At 36.9% G+C, this 18446-nt stretch overlaps 1 long non-coding RNA gene across 1 annotated transcript in view; it reads right to left on the bottom strand.

The window, feature by feature from the left end:
• Positions 1–1432: 1432 nt before the first annotated feature.
• LOC108367050 (uncharacterized) overlaps positions 1433–18446 on the bottom strand; it is a 19104-nt gene continuing 2090 nt past the window's right edge. Inside the window, exons 2-3 of the long non-coding RNA XR_001848194.1 lie at positions 11811–11814; positions 1433–1444 (exon numbers count right to left, since the gene is read on the bottom strand). This is a non-coding gene — a long non-coding RNA (uncharacterized LOC108367050). The remainder of the gene's footprint in view (positions 1445–11810; positions 11815–18446) is intronic.

The raw sequence follows: 18446 nt of genomic DNA, 5'->3' as shown, positions 1-18446 counted from the left end.
TCCGATCATTGGATCATGAAGAATTCGACGATAATCTAAAATTTTTTTATGAGAATTGAAGTCGGTTTGGTTTTTTTGCTTCAAAATTACTTGCTTTTTAAATATTGCAAAAGTTTAAATCTCTGAGAAATAAACTTTATTTTTTATAAAAATAACTAAAGTTAAATAGTAAAAATATATATTTTTAAAACTTATAAAGATGAGGTGACACGGGCTGTATAGCCAAGTCCTCCACGTAAGCGACTTACTTTGTTCTCCCTACTATGAGGTTTTCTAATAATTAATTTAAAATCAAGAGCAGCCAAGAGGCGAAAGCACACTATCCTGTGGAGTGCTCCTTGTAGGCGCATTGTTTACTCTGCACTTGAAAGCGCCTTAAACGTACATGAAGCTAGCTACAGTATATCCCCTATGGTAAACTTGTATCCTATAGGGAACTATTCTATCGAATTTGCTATACAATCAAACTTTTGTTCAGGCTCACGCTAGCGTCTCCATCTGAGGTGGAATAGAGTACACAACGCGACTATAATTCTGTGAGTCTCGGGTTCGAAACAAGATGCGAGTTCCCTGGAACAAGTTTTTAATAAAAACCATCTTGCGTTCGAAGCCGAAATGAAACTGAAAGCAGATGTCTCCGGGTTTTTTTCAAGAAAAATTATGACAAAAAACAATGTAGAAAATAGTGACAAAGGTTTAAATCAAGCAGATAAAATATGTCTACAATAAGCTATTACGAATACATATATTATTATTTTCTACTTACACTTTGCATAAGCAGCGAACACAAATTCGACGTTGCCAGCTCACTTGTTATCAGTCATCGAATACTGCTGTCAATAATTATGTACTTATGTATGTAGTTGGCAACTGCGGTTTGATCAGTAAAATTATACACACACATTTAACACGCTACGTTCAACAATTGAGGAGGAGCACCTAAGTTGCAATTGGCATAAATTTATATAATTTGAATTCTTTTATTTTGATACATATTTTTTGAAGCGCGCATATCGGGCTAAAGTAAATTTTGGAAAAAAAGAAATTTAAAAGAATGTATTTCTATAAAAATGTTGTCAGGAGAATATTTCATTAAAAAAAAATAAATTTATTTATTTAGAAGGAATATATTTTGCTGTGTTTCTGTGTTAAAAAAATATTTTATTTATTTAAAAAGAATATATTTTACTGTGGTTTTGCAGATTTTTTTCAAATAGTGTATGATAAATTTTATAAATTTTCTACTGAAAATCGCTCAAACCCTCGCTAAATTCATAGGCGCCCGATTAATTTCACTTCTCATTTCCACTTTTTCTATATTTATTCATTTTCTCTCACTTTTAATCATGTTCTATAAGCAGAATGTGCAAAAGCCGAACAAACAAAGGCGCAATGAGTTCTATATTCAGCAGTCAGCTGATAAAAGCTGAGCCGGCGGTTATCGCTTTTACTGATTGCGCTTCGCTTTTGGATTTTCTTTCGTTTCTAGGCCTTATTACTTATGCAATTTTTTTCATTGTCCGCTTTTGCCCTTTTGAAATATTTTAAGCTGTTTTAGCAGATTTTTAGCAATTTTCATGCAAAAATTATTTACTACGAATTTTTTCTGAGCACAGTAAGTGAAATTTACGTAATTTGGACTTAATGAAGCTTTTTTTTAATTTTTTTTTTTATAAATGTACTGTAGTACGTGTCAGAATTTAATAAGTCACGTACATATGTAAGTATTTAAATACTTAGGTATCTGCTTATAGAAGGAAAAAAGTACATTCTTCTAAAGGCCTCTAACTCTAATATGGAAATAGTATTACCTATGTTTTTAGCTTAAAAACCAACTTTATTAATAGTCATTTTTACAGCTTTTAAATTAATAATTAGCTATTTACTTAGTTTAGCGCTTTTCATTTAACACATTTTAATAATTTTACTTTGAAAATTTACAGCTGTTCAAAATTTGAATTTTTGTATACACGTAGTGTTGTTTTTCTTCCGCATTCACAACTGCGTAATTTTCCGTATTTCTTGCCCCCTACAAAGAGGCGATAGATAAATAAGAAAATTTCGAAAAATCGGCAGCAAAGTTTTTATCCACATGGCAGAGCAAGCGACATGCAGATTTTCGCTATAATTTATTGTTTTAATTTCCTTATTAAAATTCACTATTTTTGCCATTTAACTGTAAAATTATAACTTTTTCTAGAAAAGCGATTGCATGAGCTGATAACTATTACAAAAAAAAATCAGAGATTTTCATTTTTTATTTGCCTTTTTCTCCTGATTCCGGTATCACAGCCGCGTTTCTCCACGCCTTTACAGAACTGCTGTGAGAAGCTGTTTGAACCGACCACCGTCTAACTGACGTATCGATATTTACATATATAAACCACACAGCGACCGCAGAAAAATCGAGCTGAAAAACTTCAACATTCACCAGTAGACCGCGAATGGGAAAAAAAAGGAAAATCTATCAAGACACAGACCTAACATTTACTCGCAACTTTTATCGCAGACGAATAGAATAATACTGAATGTATGCAGCAGTAGTACTCCGGCAGCTCGCAACGCAACGTAACGCAACAACGTCGTTGACGACGACGCTGACAACGACGACGACGACGAGACAATGATGGGGAGAAAATTCGCTGCATATTAATGTTTTTGTGTGGGTGTATATATATATATATATATATATATATATATATATNAACGTCGTTGACGACGACGCTGACAACGACGACGACGACGAGACAATGATGGGGAGAAAATTCGCTGCATATCAATGTTTTTGTGTGGGTGTATATATATATATATATACATGTGTGTGTGTGTGTGTTACTACATTTGTGTAAGTGCGCTCAGCAGATGCTCAGTTACATGCGCAGCGCGCAGTTCCCCACGGTCCCCATCTACGGTGGAGACTCATACATATGGGCGAGTATTTAGCTGGCAGAATATGAGAATGACAAGCGTTTGGCGCAGGCGAGCAACGTCGTGGAGAAAAAGGGTTGAGTTGGTAAAGAACGAGAGTGAGAGAGGGAGTAGGGAGTAAAATGCAGCATAAGCGGCGAGTGATAAACTCGCATTTGCCATCCATACAAAGGTTAAAGAATGAGGTGACAAATGAAGACAATCAGCGTTTTCCTGAGTGATTTTCCATAAGGTCAATACATGATCTTTGAATTGCCGTAGAGTCCCTTGCAAGTCCTATAAGGGCAACCTCACGATATTTCACTCATTGCACGCACAGGCTTATGNAGAAGACAATCAGCGTTTTCCTGAGTGATTTTCCATAAGGTCAATACATGATCTTTGAATTGCCGTAGAGTCCCTTGCAAGTTCTATAAGGGCAACCTCACGATATTTCACTCATTGCACGCACAGGCTTATGTGGAAATTCACCTCAAAGTCAGTGTTGCTGTTTTGTTGAATATACTTCAAAAGTGATACGTGTTTGTGCAAATTTTCGGAGGATACTTTATTTTTTCGCTCATTTCGAGAGATACTTAAATTTTCCACGTGGTACAAATTTTGATAATTGACAAAGGGGATAGAATCCCATTCTCCGAAAATCCCATTCTCCTCTGAAAAACGTCCTGTTTATCCCATTATCAAATATTAAAAGCTTTTAATAACAATGTATAATAACAATATTTATAGCAGCCACTTTGAGTTCTGCGGTTTTCACTTTTCTTGCGTTGAACATGGTGACTCTACGACTATAAACGCGGCCGTAATACGACTATCTGTGATACAGTAGTGGTTCAGACGGATGTTTCTTTAGTTTAGGTAGATTACAGCTGAACTCTACTAAAACATTCTACAGGAATGGCTTGCCGAGTGTCTTAAGCCTTATCTCTGCGCGGGCTGGACACTCGCACAGGAAGTGTTCGACTGTCTCTTTTAAGTTGATCATCGCAACTGCGACAGAATCTGTTGAAGGGCAATACAATCCTTTCGGCATGTACCCCAATGGGCCGGTACCCTGTGCACACTGCAGTACGTTTTTAGGTATCGTCCGCTACCTCCTTTCCGTAAATGTCCCTATGTCTCGGGACTCATATTAGGGTAATTTTGTATTGATCAGAGATATAGGCCGCCTATCTCGTACATTCCTCTGCTAATTGAAATCTAACAGAGGTAGAAGAGAATGCCTTAGTGGTCGCTTGGATATCCGAGAAGATATTCAGATGAATATTTGGGAAAAAATTAAAGGTTATTTCTATGTCAAGAGATTTCGCTCTAAATTTAAATAGTTGTAAAAAAAAAATATATATGAAAAACCATACGCATTCATTGTAAAATATACTAAGATATGCGCAATAAATATGCAAAAAAGAGGTATTTTTTGCAAGATATTCCAAACAATGCATCATGAAATTTCATGATTCGTAAAGATAACTTAACCATTTCCATTTGAAGATGCCAATTAAAAACATGCATTTGCATGAGATTCCGAGCCCTAGTTATTGCAAAACTACGTTTATGAAAAAGTTGTCAGCGTTCAAGAAGTGCTTATTGGACGTCTAGGACGTCACAACAAAATATGTTTTTTTGACGTAGAATACGTCTTACGTTTCNGAAAAGTTGTCAGCGCTCAAGAAGCACTCCTAGACGTCACAACAAAATATGTTTTTTTGACGTAGAATACGTCTTACGTTTCGATATGGAGTAGCGTGGGCCGAAAATCCGCTTTTTTAGAATTTTGATTGGTAATAACAAAAATATGGTTCATTATGCTCTAAAAAAACATCTGTGTGAAGTGTGAAAATTTTTGGTCAATATCCTAGGCTCTCCCAAGTCCATCAAACATTCATGAAAGCCGCTATGCAGGAAATATTTTGATATATGTACATTAGACTGTATCACTCCCCATACAAACAAAAATCGGTACTGTGTTTCCATTGGAATTATAAAATCTATTATATTTTAAGACGTCCGCCAAAATATTTCGGAAAAATATTAAGATTTACGTGAGCTGGACCGATTTGAAAATACCTCCAAAAATGGAGTTCTTTATGAATAAAAATAGTTTCTTAAAGATTTTTTTTTTTCAAATCCCCTCAAATAAAAAAACGGGTTAGGCTTAAAAAATTTGCATGTAATTTGCAAATTTTTTTAACGGAATAACGAGATTTTTGATGCTGTTTTTTAACTTTTTTCAAAGATTGGTATAAGAAAAACTTGAATAACTGAACCTAGACTCTTTCGATTTAAACTTGTGAGGTATCATTGGAAATATATTTTCTCACCCTTTTTATTTCTTTGCAAATAACATCACTCAAAGGGTGAAAGAAAAATGTAGGATGAACGAACGTCATTCAAAATACAATTAAGATGTGTTGGAAAAACCGCTACTTTTTTTGGTGATGTAGTCTAATGTACATGGTTTGTCTAAAATTGGCAAACGAAACCATCCATTTAGAGCAGTGGGTGTCGTCGTTGTCTCTCCCGTCACTCTTGGGAAAGTGAAAATTTTATGTGTAAGTTATATAATTAAGTTTTATCCTTTCTTAGCTTCGTATTAAACTGATATCTTCAGATGTTAACAGTTTGAAACTTGTCAAATTAAGGGTTAAAGAGAAATTACTTAAAGTTTGAGGAAAAGCAATTTAAATGTCTCACCCGTCACAGTTAATAGTTTAAAGTATTTGTATTCAAGTTTCTGTGAAATCTGTACATTATATACATATTTGTTCGTCTTTATACACGATTAAAAACAATATCCCTATTTTGATAGACTATATGCAACATATTTTTCTTCATGTACATGTGTATGTGTATGAATGTGATTTAATGATTTTTCGATTATTAACAATAATTAAAAGCAGTGGTATGAAACCAAATAGCATTTTTTTAACAGTTTTTTCTAACTTGATACTTAGATACTTAAAAACAAAATTAGAGATACATTTGATCTAGTTTTTGTTTTTTTTACGACACATTTTTTGATGACGCCACGGCAACACTGCTCAAAGCAATGGTTATGTTTGACTCTTAAAAAGTCAGATCTGTCAACCAGATAATTTCGATTTCGCGCTCCATCTCTCTCCTACAGGTTTTCCTCATTCTCTGAGTATGGAACTCTTTCAGCTCTCTCTACCTGCAAGAAAACATATACACATGGCAAAGTAGATGCAATGTAAACAACACCAATAACAACGACAACACAAGAGCAAATCTATTTTTAAACTCNTAAGAAAACATATACACATGGCAAAGTAGATGCAATGTAAATTGCGGCAAAAAATACGAAAAGCAACAACACCAATAACAACGACAACACAAGAGCAAATCTATTTTTAAACTCATATTAATATTGTTCTTTATTTTATCAGCGTAGTGTGTTAAAAAAAAAAAATAATAATAATAATAAAGTACAATTCAGCGACAACCACAACAGCAACAACAAAAACAAGTCGAATTAATATTATCTACACGCCATGCCCGTGTGTACACGATGAGTGTCTATAACAAGCAAACAACAACAATCATGGCTGACTGGCAGGCGGATCGACAGACTGACCAAATCTAAATGAATATATATGTATACATATGTATAGTATGTGGTATCGACTTACAAACCGACAGAACTGCCGGACTATCGAACATCACAGTGGGCTATACGGATGAGCAAAATTGGCGATCAGCAAGTCGTTTGCACTAAAATGTAAAATAAAGCGATCAAAGTGATGAAAGCGCTCATGAGCCATAAAGCTCGAATGAATTTGATGTCGCATCAGCAGCTCAAATGAGATCTCACGAAAATGTACAAAGATTTATTTGTAAGAGTTTCTAGGCTAAGTTGCTACTAGATGAGATTTTAAAAGGTGTTAAAGTTATGCCAAAGTATTTGCTTGAAGGACATAGCGGCCTATTTGATATATTTGATATATGCCGCAGAAGCATAGACAATGACAACTCCTGTCGAAGTGACCCTTACTCGAGTGCTCGAGAAAAATATTTTGCGGAAAATGTCCGGACTTTAGTGCGTTGGCGACGGCAAATACCGAAGATAATAGAACAATTAAAAGACAAGCGCAAATCAAGCTAGATCAAGTGCAGGTAGAAACACCGGGTGAGACAAATGAAATACTCAAGAATTCAAATGTTTTCATAATTCAATCTGCTGGGCGCGAAAAAATATAGCTCTGGCAAATGTTTTAAATCTGGAAAGCCGAGCCACTTTGCCCGCGATTGCAGCGAAGGTTCCAGTGAGCAGGACGCACGCGAAAGATGGGCTCATCTACACCAGTCAGTCGTTAAACTAAAACGAGCCAGCTTGTATGCCCCAAAATTTCCGTCTCAGAAATAGGCAAGAAAGCGAGCAACGTCACTGTGGGCGGAGAAGAGCGAGTGGCGTAAGGCGATTTCTGGAGCAAGGTTGAGGACACCCAGGTTGTAGGAGAAATAACATGCAAAGTCGCCATAGGATATGTGGCGGTGTTACACAAGTTCATAGTTGCGGAGATTGTGGATGAAGTCATCAGAGGAGTAGACTTCTGGCTTGGCCAAGGCATCAAGATCGATATGGAGAACAGAATCATGAAGTACAACAACATGAAAGTATCATTTGCCTTTTGGTTCGATGGCCAGCAGCCAGCGAGTGATCCTAGAGGAAAGCGAACAGAGTTCACCGAAGTCAGAAGCAGTTGTTTGGGCGAAGATTGATGGAGATTGTGTGACAAACAAATTGTGGGTTGTTGAAGTAACACAAAATTCTACACCGGACGTACTTATAGATGAAACCCTAGTTAAGACGCAAAAAGGTGAACACATTCCAGTTTGAGTACTAAATGAGATCAAGTCACCAATTGAACTCCTAAGAGGAACTGTACTGGGTCAATGTTTAGAGGTAGAGGTAATCTTCAACTGCGAAAAATTACCTAAAAGCGATTACACTGGCGAGAATGGCATTGCGGAAGACATCAATGCATGGACGGAAGGGTTGGAAGCAAAATACCAGCACCAGGCTAAGGAACTTCTCCGCAGATACTCCAACATATTCGACACAGACGGCAACAAACCTGGCAGGACTTGCGTTGTGAAACTCGGCATTGATGCTGGTGATGCAAGGCCAATGCGTCAAGCTCTTCGGAGTGTTCCACTTGCCAAACGTGAAGCTGTAAGCCAAATAATAAAAGAAATAAGTGAGAGTGGTGTGATTGGACTATCAGCGAGTCCGTGGAGTTCGCCGGTAGTACTTGTAAAGAGGAAAGTTGGTCAAACGCGATTCTACATAGACTACCGGAAACTAAATGATGTGATAAAGGACAGCTATCCACTGCAAGAATCGAAGATACTCTCGGCTCGTTGAGTGACACGAAATGGTTCTCAACGCTCGACCTTAAGAGCGGTTATCAGAAAGTGGCGGTAAGTAAGGAAGACAAGAAGACAGCCTGGCCTATGCAACGCTCTCGCCGCTTTTAAAAGAATTATGGACCATGTGCCGAAAGGACTGCTTTGAGGGACATCTTAAGAATTTGGACGATGTTTCCTAGAGGATAGCTGGCGCTGATCTAAAACTACATACGACACAAGGTACCAACGGAGTGTGCTGCACTGCGAAGGAAAAAATGGAAGCAGTAAAGGATGCACGAACTACGAAGTTTTCTTGGGCTATGCACTTACTACCCTCGATGTGTTCCGAATTTCGCCAGCGTTGCTAATAGCCTCCACGAGCTCACTAGGAAAAATAGAGCCTTCGAGTGGAACAAGTGCCACGGAACGCTATATACTGCACCTATGCTAGCGTATGCCGTTCCAGGTGCAACATTTACTTTGGATACGTATTCTAGTGGTTATGCCATAGGAGGCGTACTGTCGCAAGTAATTGATAGGTAGGAAAAAGTAGTTTCCTACTATAGCCGGTCGGTTATAAAACCAGAGAGGAACTACTGCGTAACTCGGAGAGAACTACTATCTATCTATCAAACATTTCCATAAGTACCTCTATTGGCAAGTACCAAAAATACAGGATTGAGAGACTGCAAAGCTATTACTTTGCTATTGAGTACCGTAAAGGAAATATCCGCAAAAATGCTGATGCCATGTCCCGACGACTATGCGGCTTGGAATGTAAGCACTGTTCAAAATCTGGGCCCAAAGAAGACATTATAGATGTCCGGCTAATGACAGTAACACCAGCGGCAAAGTGGAAACCCAGAGAGAGATGCTTCGGCCCTGAAAGTATAAAACTCTGAATCCACTGTTGATAGCAAAGGAATAGGAAGGACCCCGCTGCAATGGGAATACCAGTCGTGAGAAGTACTTGGCTTCACTTAGCATTTCCAACTGGCGCCAGTTGCAGAGATTTTTAAATAGTGCTTCGAACTTGGCAATCATAGGAATAATGTCCCCTGAGAATAGGCCCGAGCAAACACGACACCCGACGTTGCATTTCGACTTTTAGAAGCTGAGGAAAGAAACAAACTGGGCTTGTTAGCTTCAGCTTCTAAAAGCGCGTTTCTAAAATTCTGTTACGGATTCTTTCCAAAATATTTTCTGCATCTTCTCTTTAGGCTGCCCACTATGCTCCGAAGTCTTCACAGTTTTATGTGCTGTTCAAGTTATGGAATGGGTCTTGAAACTTCTTTTACGAATTAGTTACTCGGCAAGGAAGTTTCCAAAATCAAAGATTGCTTCAAATACTTGATGTGGCCTGCTGAAGATACTAAAAGATTTCACTAACCTCTATTGAAAAAGTTTGCTGCAAATACTTATTTATTTGCTAAAAACGTATTCCGACCCAAAACCATTTGTTACCATCCCAACATTGTTGCAGGTCTTACGGACCTTTATTGGGTCAGGTTACAATCTTTTGGGCCATTTGATTCATGAAATCAGCGCCACATGGTTGCAGGTCATACGGAGCTTCGTGGAGGAAAACCACATCGACATATTGACCGAAAAAATATATATATATACATATGTATATCCGCACAGCTTGGAATTTAACAAAACGCTTCTTTATTCTTCACTCTCCAATCAAACTGCTCTATCAACATCTTGATTTACAAGTTCAAACTGTGGGCGGGCAGCAAAATGTAGTTGCTTGATAGCCTCAATTACGTCGTGTTAAAAAGCGCAAATTTTTTCATTCATTAAAATCACGACAAACACGCAAGAGCACAATCATTCAGACAATTTTGTTGTCTACTCCACTACATTCTTTCAAACGCACTCAGCGCTGCCAGATGTGCGGATTTTCCGTGCGGTACGGATTTTCAGGGATGAAAATGGTTGTACGGATTTTTAGCCTTTGGTCAAGATGTACAGATTTTTGTACGGATTTTTGTAGTGTTTTTTTTTTCATATAATACAAATTTTCCTGTTTGACGTTATTTTCGTAATTGAGGGATTTGCCTATTAACAGCTAAACTATTTCTCACCCGATTTCAAAAATCAAACATGAGAAGAGGATTTGTAGACCTTTAAAATTATGTATAACAATCTATTGGTAGACTTCGATTGTTTCGAGTTTTTGTTGCGTAAAGTTAAAAAAAATTTAATTTTCTTTATTTTTTCAACTTAAACCATCGTTTCAAACATTAAACTGTTACCCGGTAGGGTCGACAAATTGAATGAAAAGTGGTGTTACATTTTTAACCCACCACTTTTTGTCTGTGTACGGATTTTAGACTCCAAACGTCTGGCAGCCCTGAACGCTCTCAATCTCGCACACATGCCAACGTCTATTTCACGTTGAGAATGATTGCTATCCATGTTTAGCCTGCTCACTGCCCCACGCCCAGCCCACTCCCACTCTAGCGAAATAGTGGGCAGTAGCGGCGCCTTCAGTTGAGTTCTGCAGATACCAGATCTCAAAGTAAGCGGTAGAGCGAGATTCGTGGTATGAATGTATGTATTACTATTATAATGGGTTGTTTAAGAGCGTTCGATATAAAGGTTTTCCCTCCAAAGCAGCTGTATTATCAACACATTGCCATATTTTCTCTAATTCTTTGATCCCTCCTCTATTTTCGATCAATTCGTTGTCTACTTTCTTTATTCCCGTTTTTCTCTAATCCGTACTCGCTATTCACTTACAAATGGGAAATGTAAGCATTGAAGTTCGCAACGATCTTGAGGTTCGCTACAATCAATACCTATTTATTTGTTGTTTTTTTTTTCTTTTTTTTCATATATCAGTGTAGGCTTCGGTAGTTCTTGAGCTAAATGAACTACTTCATCTCAATGAACTCGTTCAAGAGTTCGGTCATTTCATTGAACTAAATTCGTCAATGCCACAATTTCTCATTTTGGATCGCGATCCAAATATTCTTGGCAACGTATGACGTAAAAACCCATCTTTACAGATACGTTTTAAACAGAGACATAAATTTTATAAGAGAAAAGAATAAAGGTCAATCAATAATCATTATATTAGGATAAATATTTTTCGAGTCATTCATGGACTTATATTATAAAAGTCCTTTCACAATAATTATCAGAGATAAATATTTTTAAGTCTTCAAAGAATTTTAAGACTTATATTATAAAAATCTTTTCATAATAATTGTGAGCGTGAAAAAAATGTTTAAGTCTTAAAAGACAAGACTTGTTCAGGAGCATTTCACGATTAGTTGGAGACCAGTGCGGGGCTAGGTGGTCACCAGTTCGGAAAGTAGTTTGGGACTAGTTGGGGCTCGGTTTGGGACCCGTTCAGGACTATATACAAATTTTTTTTTTTACTCATAACTCAAAAAGACTTTTTTAATAAAGGTCTCAAAATAAAAGTTTTTGAAGACTTAAAAATAATTATCTCAATGATAGCTATCATACTACTATAACATAACTATACACATAACTACATAACTATAGTTATTATGACAAGACTTTTATAATATAAGAGTCTTTCAAGACTTAAAAATAGTTATCGATGACTCAAAAAAATTTCTCACACATAATTATTATCAGAGGACTTTTATAATTCTTACGAAAATTTTGTTGACTCTTCTAAAACTCCATCATGAAATAATTATTATTCTGGGTCTCTGGTTTTAAAACGCTTTTGCATTGTTGCTGCTTCAGTTCCTTGCGCGCTATCTCAGAAAACTTTACAAGAACGCCGTATTTCAGAATTTGATTGAAAAGCACAATACTTCAGAAAACTTTTCAAGAAAGTACTACCTCAGAATTAGGTTTAAAAAAACGCCCTATTATATATAAATATATTCGTCAATTGAACTAAATAAACTATATGAACTAAAGAATTAGTTCACTAACGTGGACGAACTACATTTGAACGGTTCACTCAAAAAACCTAAAGTGCACAACTCTATTGTGTTTTTTCGAGTTATTCTGCATCCATTTGTTTACTTATGATTTCTACCCGCCCCTCGCAGCGGCAGTGGTTTTTGGTGTGATTACGCCTACCTCTCGGCATCCCTTCGAAGCAAATGTAGCCAAGAAAAATCGGTGACACTCTCAGCGGACTCAATGGTCGACACTCGGCGCGCGGCGCTAAACGCTTTCGATATTCGTACATTGCGAATACAAATTGGTTAGTCGCCACTTTCGAAGCGTTTTCGATTATGAACGAGCGTCTCATCTGACGTACCCAAGCTTTCAACCTACATGCTTCCTCCCTCGTCATCTCTCTGAACAACCCGACTGGCCGCCGGTGAAGATTTTTGCGGCGGCGGATATTACAGCAAGCAAGAATTCATTTTGCTCGCCATGAAAATAAACTCAGCCGCTGATAAGATGTCGCAGTGCGGACTAATCTTTGTTATGCGCTTGGGTCTGTATTTATTATACGTATGTATGTATGTATATACGTAGTATGTAGGAATGTAAATATGATTTTAGTATATGTTCGCTATATTTGTTCGCATTCGCAAAATTTTATTCGCTTAGTAGCGGCGCAATTAACTAGTAGGTTTCACTAACAGACACCAGCATTCGCCAGCCGCACAGCTAAATAAACTTACACGATAATTTGTACCAATGTATGTATGTACATACATACATATGTATGTAGTATATTGGCATACTTATAAGTTCATATGTGTATGAATTTCAGTATCTACATTTTACGCTACATACGCTTATTTGTTTTGCAATTTTATTTGCACTACTTGTTATTCCGTCATTGGATCAAAGGGAAATGATAAACACAGAATTCGATGTGATATATAGATACGTATATAAATATACTACTTTCCCCTCACTTGCTTCGCTGAGTGTATGAAATACATACTATGTGCATAAGTATATAGATAACAAGTAAGAAAGTCTAAGTTCGGGCGGAGCCGAACATTAAATNCCACCAGCATTCGCCAGCCGCACAGCTAAATAAACTTACACATTAATATGTACCTATGTATGTATATTGGCATACTTATAAGTTCATATGTGTATGAATTTCAGTATCTACATTAATACGCTTATTTGTTTTGCAATTTTATTTGCACTACTTGTTATTCCGTCATTGGATCAAAGGGAAATGATAAACACTGAATTCGATGTGATATGTAGATACGTATATAAATATACTACATACATATGTGCATATGTAGATAAAAGTTTCCGTACGAGCTTGGGATTGAGTTCCAAACATGTCAAACTATCGAATATGAAAATGGGTATTTTTAAGGAAAGCAAAAAAAAACGGCTGTAAAAAATGTGGTTGTCATTAGGAAAAAGTGTGGGATTTGACACTTTGTTAAAGCCAGTATCCTCTGCTTCTAATAAGACCAGAAATTTGACGATTTGCCAACTTGCGTATCATTCTAAACGCATGCGCAAGGTATCATAATTGCAAAAGAATTTTTGCACATTCGATAGTTTGACATTGTAGCGACGATATATCGATGACTGAGTGGAAGATCGACCTATCTCAGCAACCAGTTCGAAAACGCCCTATCNACGAGCTTTTGATTGAGTTCCAACACTCTACCACGAACACTTCCAGATATCGTCGCTACCATGTCAAACTATCGAATGTGAAAATGGGTATTTTAAGGAGAGCAAGAAAACGGCTGTAAAAAATGTGGTTGTCATTAGGAAAAAGTGTGGACTCGACACTTTGTTAAGGCCAGTATCCTCTGCTTCTAATAAGGGCAGAAATTTGACGATTTGCCAATTTCCGTATCATTCTAAACGATGACAGAGTGGAAGATTGACCTATCTCGGCAACCAGTTCGAAAACGCTCTATCTCAGAAAATTTTTAAACAACGCCCTATTTCAGAATTTTTTTGAAGAACGCTCTATTTTAGAACTTGATTGAAAAACGCCCTATCTCAAAACTCGGTTCAAAAACGCCATATCTCGACTGCCGTTTCAAAAACGCCCTCTCTCAGCACATTTTCGATGTGTTTTCGTTTGAGATAGGGCGTTTTTGAACCGAATTCTGAAATAGAGCGCTCTTCAACCAAATTCTGGGATACAAGTTTTTTTTAAATAAAATCCTGAAATAGGACGTTGTTCTATCAAATTCTGTAGTAGGGCGTTCTTAAAAAGTTTTCTGAGATAGGGCGTTTTCGAACTGACTGCCGAATGGACTATGGTGTATGGTCGATTTTGGCCAGAGCATGTGCTAAGCGACCATTGCTCGCGAGTGAGACAAATTGTCTTTAGAAAATCTGCGGCTCATCGTCGAAAATTTTAAATCATGTTTGGACTTCTGTATCGCCAGTACTGCTTGCCACCATTTTTTCATTCAGAAAATTATATTGTTTTTTGTTCAGATATACAAGGCCTTATTCTGGAAATGGGTCTGGCAGAATATCGTAAATGCATTTCTAGTTGCAAGAGATACAATTATGTCCCCCCCTCCCCCCCGTTGCATATAAAGCCTTATTAAATAATTTGTTAAGACGCTAGACAAGCCTATTTTCCAACGTAGGACATAAGCTATCTGTGTGCAAATCCGTTGAGTCGTTTTTGCATATTAAATGAATGTAACATTTTTAGCGGGTGGCAACTCTTAAGAAAATTATCCATAAGTAAATGGGCCATAAGCTATTTGTGTACGAAATTGCATGCAAATACGTTCAGTCGTTTCCGTGTGATGGTTTCCCAAACATCCAAATATCCAAAGACACAAACATACAAACTTTCACATTTATAATAGGATTTTATCGAAAAATAAATCTAAATTTAACAATTATTCTTCATCGAAAAAAATAAACATTAAAAAATAACGGTTTTCTAATAAAATAAAAAACTGAATATTTAACGGTTATTTTCGGCCCTTTAATTAAATTATTGGTTTCAGCTGCTGATTAGCTAAAAACAATGCAGCTGCGAGAAAAAGAGAGGAAAGATGAAGTCCTCCAACATTTGCAGTAGCTGGAACTTCTTATAATATTGATATTTTTAAAGGATTTTCTTCCATGTTGTGATAAACCTACATACATATACATATATTTCTCTTCATTTTCAACAAAGTTCACAGCATTTTAAACTTTTGCCAAATACACTTTGTCATTACTGTCGCGTAATAGCGACACAAATTCCGATTATAGGTTTTACAGTTTACATAAATCTACCCTTTGAAAATACAAGAACTGCACACAAAACAATTGCAAAGACAATAGAAAAACTATGATGACAGTATTTTATAATATTTATTTATTTAAGCTGCCATGGAAAAAAAACCAAACTCTGACAACAGTCATGCAAATCTACCGCAAATGACGGAATTTCCATTGTAGTGAACAGCAGAGATTTTACATGCAAAAAAAACCAACCACAACAACTACAAATTGCATAGAACTAACGGTTACAAATACTGCGATGCGCAAAAACAACAGAAACCGTAGCAGAAAAGAGTCAATCTCTCGTAGAAGATGATTCCGCATAAAATGTCAAACTAAGCGATTTACATACTTGTGTTGATATTTCACTGTCATCCGCTATGTGCACTGCTGTTTCTTAAGCATTACTGACAGTTTAGCATTACATATGTATACTATACTAGCTGGACTCGGTTGCGCGAGACTTCGCCATGCGCGTATCTGGTGAACTGTTATGAAATAGTTTACTGACTTTGGATGATGGGATGTACATATAAATATCCATGGGGGTGAGAGATCCAAGATTTCAGCAAAACATTTCTTAAATTTTTCGTTGTTTTTTTTTATTATACTTGGGGCAGTGTCTTACGAAAGACATAAACATCAAAGTTCCACACTTTGTGCAAAATTAGAAAAAAAATCTTCAAATTTTCATTAAAAACTTTACCTTTTCCCAAAAATCTAAAACAAAATAACAGTCATTGAATGTCATTTAGAAATATAGAAGAATATGTATGTATATAGATGCAGCTGAATCAAGGCCACGCCCCCCCCCCCCTTTCCAATTCTTTCCAGTTTTCGCCATAAGTACGGTATTGATAACATATGTATGTACATAGCTGTGTTAAATTTCAGGACATTAGCATAAGTGGCTCCAGAGAATAGCGGTATAAGAATTTCATTCTGTATGGGGGATGCCACGCCCCTTTTTCCAAATGCCATAAGTAGGGTATTTACAATTTATGTAGCCATGCCAAGTTTGAGTTCACCAGCGTAGTTGGTTTAAAAGATATATTGGTGCCCTTCAAAGAGGGGTGTGAAAATTTAATTATGAGGTATGTGTGTATAAATACATATGTATAGATATCCATCATTCTACCAGTGTAGAAGATATTTAGGAATATCTCGGTCACAATGCCACCTATTGTGTAAGTTTTTAGTCCAAATATTTATTTTCAATTAGCTAAATACAAATCGGTAAGTAAATGCAGTTTTTAGGAATACCCCGACCCTTGCGCCACCTATCGAGTGCATTTTTATCTCTTTTCAAGGTGCTGACATATGTTCTAAATATGATCCAAATCGGGCCAGCCGTTTAGTAGTTTAGTGATATTAACCGGTCTATTCTGCGCTGGTAATACAATTTTGTAACCGGTGAACATAGTTCCAGTCAATTTTTAAACACTTTTCGCATTCTGTATACTCTTGTAACCGATAAATTTTGTTAACATGCCATAAGCTGGTAACAAAATATTGCCCCGTTGAATAGGCAATGCCAGTATTTCCAGAATTCTTCATGGCTGAATTGCTGAATATTATTATATTTACTGACGTACCTATTTAGAATCGCGGTGACAAGAACTGAGACTATTTGGTATTCAGTACCCTGTCTCACGCCTCTAGTCTCAAAAATAAATTACTAATTTGTCAGCTGGCTAAGAGCAGGTCACAAAAATAAAAATATGGAGCAAAGCATTAGCGCACACAAGGGGTGGGTTTTGGGGTTCAANCGAGGAAATTTGTTCAACAACAATTTCATTAGGAAATAAACCAAAAAAAAACTTTAACGATTGTGTAAAAAAAATAAAACTAACCAAAAATAAATAAAAAATTCTCTACGCCCGAGGGGGACTCGAACTCCGATCTCTCGACCGGCAGCCTAATGCTTTGACCAATTGCGACTCTTTGGGCGGTGCGGGAAAAAGACATACATAAACGCTATCAGTTGACTGTCTGTGTTTGTTTTCCCCACACATTTTTGGTGAACTTTTTGTGCTCCTACTGAAAACCCAAATAACCTCAAGTCACAAAAATAGTCATTTATTGCTAGTCTCAAATTTAGTGACTTGAGATGAGACTGAACTACTGAATCCCAGGGTTCAACAAGCAAAGCTAGTGTTGTGTGAAATGGTGGCCTCTGAAAAAGTAGTGATAATCCCTTTGAGATAAATTAGCTCTTTTGGCTCAATATCAAGCTGATAATAAGCCTTGCAAGTAGTTTGAGAACAGCAGCTAAATCTAGTCCACTTCAAATAGATTTTTTGGTGCCCTTATGTATTAGAACAGTTTAGATATCAAACCCATTTCAAGCCCAAATCAAGCCTTGATATCAAGGGCAAGTGTTGATAAATGGGTTTGCTATCGAATTGCTCGCTATTTGATATCAAGCTTAAATGATTACTGGGAACGTACTCAAGTCGGTTGAACTCAAGAAAATAGACAATTGAAAGCAATCACAAAACATCACCGCGATTACTTAGTAGTAAAGCACGATTGAGATAAATGGAGATTGCGCCAATCGTGGTACCGCGAATCCGCTCTTTGTGATTTTGACAGAATCAGATGTGTGCGTGACGTCATCTTGGTGCAATTGTTGATTGTCAGCATACGAAAAATCCAAATCACAATTTTAATATTCGTGTGTTAATATTTCTGCGTGGATTTAAACAATTATTGAGACATTACAAAGCAAAACGAAGTGTGCAGTGGCAAAGTGTAATAGTGAAAACAAAAGGAATGCGTGCGATATAATTTTTTTTTTCGTTTGCTACGGACGCAATCCTGGCTAAAAAGTGGAAGCAGTTCTGCCGGCGAGGTGATGCATTAAATACCAAATCGAGCTTTGTGCTATGTGTGTGAGCTATGAGCTTCTACATGGAACCATGTTGGCCTTTCCTTGGTGAATTGTAGTAAGTACATAGGTA

Source organism: Rhagoletis zephyria, unplaced genomic scaffold (assembly GCF_001687245.7).
Source record: "Rhagoletis zephyria isolate East Lansing unplaced genomic scaffold, Rhagoletis_zephyria_1.1 Rzeph_scaffold_02514, whole genome shotgun sequence".
NCBI classification, from domain to species: Eukaryota; Metazoa; Arthropoda; class Insecta; order Diptera; family Tephritidae; genus Rhagoletis; species Rhagoletis zephyria.
This window is presented reverse-complemented; position numbering and strand designations above follow the sequence as displayed.